This window comes from Sardina pilchardus, chromosome 13 (genome assembly GCF_963854185.1).
Source record: "Sardina pilchardus chromosome 13, fSarPil1.1, whole genome shotgun sequence".
Taxonomy (NCBI): domain Eukaryota; kingdom Metazoa; phylum Chordata; class Actinopteri; order Clupeiformes; family Clupeidae; genus Sardina; species Sardina pilchardus.
The window spans coordinates 24,925,747-24,931,746 of NC_085006.1; positions in this window are offsets into that span (position 1 = coordinate 24,925,747).

The following is a 6,000-nucleotide window of genomic DNA, read 5'->3' on the forward strand; positions in this document are numbered from 1 at the left end:
TCTACAGACTACTGAGGCTTTTTAAAACAAAAACATTTTTTTTAAAATCTTCAAAAAAAAAAAAGAAAAAAACTTTGTGTTAAATGTATTTTATTGATTTTTTAAAAATCTGTTTAAGATTGCATTATTTTTTGTATCTGTTTTCATCTGTTTTTCATTTGCATTATATTTTAGTAGCACTTTAAGATTGACATAGCATCAAGTGCAATACAAATAAAATGTATTATTATTAAATGATTATTATTAGAAGATGTAATTGGCACAGTGGAGGGTGTACTGCAGACTGTACACAGTTCTATTTCCTGTGAGGTTTTGGTCATTTATTTTTTTCAGTCATATTTTTACATGTGGTTTTAGCTCTGTGTGCCATTTCTGCTGTTGCTTGCTGTCGTTAACTTTTCATCTACTTGTGTTTTTTTTTCCCAGAGAGCAAGTAGCCCTGATGGCTGGGCTCAGTGTGGGTGGGAACTCAGCATTGAGCTCAGCCTACAGTACATTGATCGTGTCTCTTACTGCCTCAGTCTATCATTCAAGTGTACATCAGAGGTCTGAGCCCCAATTCTACACACTGCAGTCAGGGGCGTTGGACTCATTTGACTCTGCCCCTGCTTCATGTGAGATGTGTACTGTCCACAAAAAGTGTCAAATTGTAGTGTTACTCTTTGAAAGTGCTTTGAAAGTGAATGCATTTTATTTAGTAACATTTCAAAAGAAATCAAAATGTCAGACATAACGAGATTTGTATTGTTAAATGCAATTCATTGAAATGTTATTTTAAGGTATGTCTATTGTGATAATTACTTTGAGAAATATTGCAATTAGTCAGCCAACGGTTGTGAAAAGGCATATTTTTGTATAGAGCTTGTAGGTTGATGTATTATTTTCTGACCTAGCTTTGACGACTTCCGTTCTGGGTAAAAGAGGCTAAAAGGAACTCATACAGAGGACCTGCCCATTTCATGAAATTATCATCAAGGAGGATGATATCGATGGCTGTTCTCGTTCTAATCTCAGGTAACATGAAGATCAAATTTCTTAATCTGAATGTACTGTATATGGTGTTCCTCCATGGTATGAACATTTGTAGGAGTGTTTTAGAAACAAAAGTGGCCAATTGGCATATGGCATACTTTTCTTAGTGTTCTGCTTAAATCCACTGCAGAAATCCAATGCAGAAATGTTGACACAAATTAGATGAAATACATTCATAACATTTATCTGGAACTTAAATGTGCAATAAAGATGATTTCAAATTGACTTTTAATTGTGGCTAAATATCACGACTATAGTGTAAGTATGCGGTTCCCTTGTTGCTTGATGCTGTTTAACATGTTTTCAGGGATATAAAGCCATACATTATTGGGGGGGTTATCTTGCTGTTCCCTCTGCCTTATGCTTTCCTTGTTTGCACATGAAAGGTCAGGGGACTCCCAGAACAGAGCTCTATACCGCCAAATGAAACATTATGCATTACAAATTTAATTGTACTTAACTATCTGTACAAAGTGGTCCAGACTAAAATGATATAGTTCTACAGTTTTTAAGAGGGGGTCAGCAAAAAAAAAAAAAAAAAACAGAAATTGTAAGCGTTGTTGAAAAACAGAACAGCTGCAATTGGAAGCTGCACATGTGGGTTGGCAGTGGAACACCACAAACCAGACTGCATTGCACAAACGAAGGCTTTAGCATGAGACACCAGGCACTTCACAGAACATGCTGAATGACAGCATGCTGGCAGGGTTATGTGAAATTTGATATTACATTTGAACAACAGTCATTAGAAAATACAATCAGAATGTACACCACTGGTCATGGTAGTTGTGATTACATATTGTTATGTGTTGTCATCTATCTTGCAAGGAACGTGTTCCATGCATAACTCTTGAACCGCTCATCTGACTGACCTAAAATTTAACACATGTATTGCTAATGACATGCGTTAGTGCAGTGCAAAGTTTGGTCATTTATGGACAACAAATGACAAAGATATTGTTAAATGAAACAAAATACAACTCTACCGCAATCCCACAATTCCCCCGCTCTCCGCAATCTAGCCACTCCCCAATTCTCACTCTTACTTACTCCAGCATAGAAAAAACAGCCCATTTCGCTGACAAACTCACGTGTTGCCATTCATGGAAATTACGAAAAAAAAAATTACGAATTACAATTTTTGGCTCCAATCAGAAACGGCCATACTCTAGTCCTGGCACGCTATTCTGTTAAAATTTGCATTTAAAACAGCCGCTCTTGACTCTATCTGGACATCGCTATGGGCATAACATTCATTCAAACATCACTTCTGAGTTCATAGCACTGGCATAGCCATGGTCATGCGGTTAGCTTTAGACTATCATTTCCCAAAAACAGCAGTAACGCACGGGTATGTAATGTGTCTAATATTGCCATTAGCTACTCAAACGCCTTTCCCCTTCACTTTTTTTACTTTTCAAAGACAGTAAAAAACTCTAACTGCACGGAGCTGATTCTACATCTTCACCAATCTAACATGATCTACCTGTATCAATGTCATTTGGAAACAATTTCTTGGAAAACATTGTTTGTACGGGCACTGCACTAGTATTCAACAAATGATTTTACATCTGATTTTATCTACATGTTTACATGCAACACCTCTTGGTTTGTTTCTCCTTCTGTAGTTCTTTCTATCAGTGTCCCCTCAGCAGCTGGTAAGTGAAGTACCTCCCCAATGATCACACAAACTCACAAGTGCTTTTCAGTCATTCTCAGCATTGCATTAGCCTATACTGTATTGGAATACACATGTAAACATCTCACATCTAAACCTCTTGCACAGTATTTCAAACCATTAACAGATCCATCCAGCATAATGGTATAATGGCATATGGGAGTTATGCATTGACTGTAAGGGTTGTGTTTGTTGTACTTCTTAGTCGCTGCTCAGATCAGGCTGGTGAATGGGAACAGTCGGTGCTCAGGTCGAGTGGAGGTGTGTCTCTCTACCTATGTTTGTTATGGTAACGAGTGGGGAACTGTGTGTGATGATGACTGGGACATGAGTGATGCTGAGGTGGTGTGCAGACAGCTGGGATGTGGCTGTGCTATCAGTGCACTCAGTGCAGCCTCCTATGGTGCAGGGACTGGGCAGATTTTAATGGATGATGTCAGATGCGCTGGTACTGAACAGTCTCTGACCCAGTGCTCCTACAACAGAAAGCATAACTGTGTCCATGGTGAGGATGCAGGGGTGGTCTGTACTGCTACAGGTGGGTGAACATACAGTGTGCATTGAAATATTGAAATAACCAGTGAGGTCAATCTGCAACTGTATACAGTACAACTGTCTTTTCCATTTCCAGGTCCCTCCATCTCTCTCATCTCCTCATACTCAGCAGTCCTAGCTGGAGAAACTGTTCACATCAGATGCCAGTGCAATGGCAACTTACTTCTGTACAGAAATGGAGTTTACTTGAATTCAAAGGCTCTTAGTTCCTCCCAGAGCAGTGCTACGTTCACTCTGTCTAATGTGGACTCCTCTCACCAGGGCAGTTACACATGTACCTACTCCTCCTCCTCTACTATAGCCAGCCCATCAGCATCACTGTAGGTGAGTGAAGAGGTGTCAGCTAACCAGGCACACAATGATAAAGTGAAGGAAATAATTCGGTAATCATGTCAAGCTGAAATCAAGTTAAATGTAGCTATTAAGAATCCATTTTTCTCAATCTGTTAACTACTGTACATACAATTCTATTTTTTAACCCATGCTAAAGTTGACTAAAAAGAGGAATATAAAATCGTCTTTTGATAACTTTTGATACAATGTATTGTACATAAAATGTGTTTCCTTAAAGCCATAAGGAATGCAAGGAACACAGCCATACGTGATTTTTCATCATGTGTTCTCTGTATTGTTTGTCTTGTTGCGCTCTACTCTCCACTTCTTTTGCAGTTGTACTACAGATGCAGTACTAGTAGTCATAGGGAGTAGCAGAGGTTTGCACTCTCCAAGTGCCCCTCTAGTTTGTTTGTTTGTTGCATCTCACCCTAATTTATTTTCCAGTTGAACTACAGAAGCCAAGTCTTTCACTGGAAACCAGCAGAGAGGTTTCTTGGGGTCAGTCTGCCCAGATGAGGTGCTCCATCTCCACACAGCACCAGGGTGGTACATTCACCCTACAGCAGCTCTCTGGGTCATTTACAGAGACAAAAAGAGCAATTGGAACCTCGGCCCTCTTCACCATTCCTCAAGTGGATTTTATCCATGAAGGAGCCTACTACTGCCAGTATCAAACAAGGGTTTCCAGACGAGAATTCACATCCCCCCAAAGTGCTTCTGTCAGCCTTTCTGTAACAGGTAATGTGATTTTATATCATATATGGACATATTTCTGTGTTTTGAGAGACATTCTAGTTGTTAGTCACATGCCATCTTATATTAATCCTCCACTGATAAACTGCCTCCTTCCCCAGTGGACCTGGTGCAGCCCAACATCTCTCTCAGTGCCCCAGATGGAGGGCTGTTCTGGGGGCCTCAGGGGCCAGAGGTGACCAGGGGCCACAGCCTCTCCCTCGTCTGCTCTACTGAGCCACAGCACCAAGGAGGCTCCTTCCACCTCATCTTTGATGGGTCTAACAGCACCAGGACTCAGCTCGCCATCAACCACTCAGCCTCCTTCTACATTCCTGAGGCAGACTACTCCCACCAGGGCAACTACAGCTGTGTCTATGAGGTCACTGTGTCCAGCCGCACCTTCAAATCAACACAGACAGCACCACTGACAGTCATCGTAAGAGGTAAACATCCAGCACTTGAGTATTATTTGTTTGTTTGTTTGTTTGTTCTTGTAATTTTCTATTCCTTTTCTAGCATCCTTGGCTCCCATCATTGCATCTGGAGTGATTTCAGGGTTGTTCCTACTTTTGCTGATCCCTGCCATCTTCTACCTGGTGAAGAAAAACATTTTGAGTGACACACACACACAGGCTATCAAGATGAGCAATGGTGCACACAGTGAGTCAGAATTCATCTCATTGATTAAATACACTCTGTAAAAACAGATTTTCTAATGTTATATCAAGATCAAAAAATCTAGTTGGTACTGTTTTCAGTATAAAAAGACTTACATACCACTTCTCATGAAATCATTTGGCTCAATTGCATAAAGAATTTAGATTTATTTTAAAACAAGCAAATGTGTCTGCCACTGTGTGGAGTTAATTTGTCTTGATAAGATTTAAAGTAAGTCAAAGTGTTCTTAAATTAAGTTAAAATGATAGTTTGTCTCTAAAAACAATACTGAATAGATTTTTTGATCTTAATATGAAATAAATAACACTTGGTTAGATTTTTTTTGCAGTGCATCTGTGAGTAGAACTGATACTGTACATATTTTTGTAATGACTTGACATGTAATGGTTTGGAATACTAAACAATTATAATGTACCATCAACCACTCAAATATCTACTGAAATATCACAAACCATTTTTCCATTTGTTCATTATAGAAGAAGTCCTGAATTAATCATTAGAATTCACCTGCGGAAGGTCTACATGACAGAAACATTGTGCTAATAAATGTTTGCGTAATGGACAGTGTGTGAGACAGTGTGTATCACTGGTAAAGTCTGACCTTGTCCAAAGCACCTGTCTCAACAAAGAGGCAAAATCACTTTTGAACTCCATTTGTTCATCAAGCATTCATTGTAGTCTCAAAAACTGCCTTGGAACAGGTTCTGCGAATGCATACGGATTTCATCATGGACCACCTGATGAAGATGAGAACATCTATGCGAACACAGTCATGCCTGCTGACCAGAGGGATTGTGGTAAAGAAGCTGATGGAGATCTGGAAGAAGACTACTATGCGAATGTAGAAGAGCTGCATGGCCCAACTGCTACAGACAATGACTATGAAGAGGACGACATCTATCAAAACTATGAATGAATAACCTCATCCAATGCGTTTCTGATATTGAAACTTGATATTAAAACTTCTTAAAACTCAATGATAATGT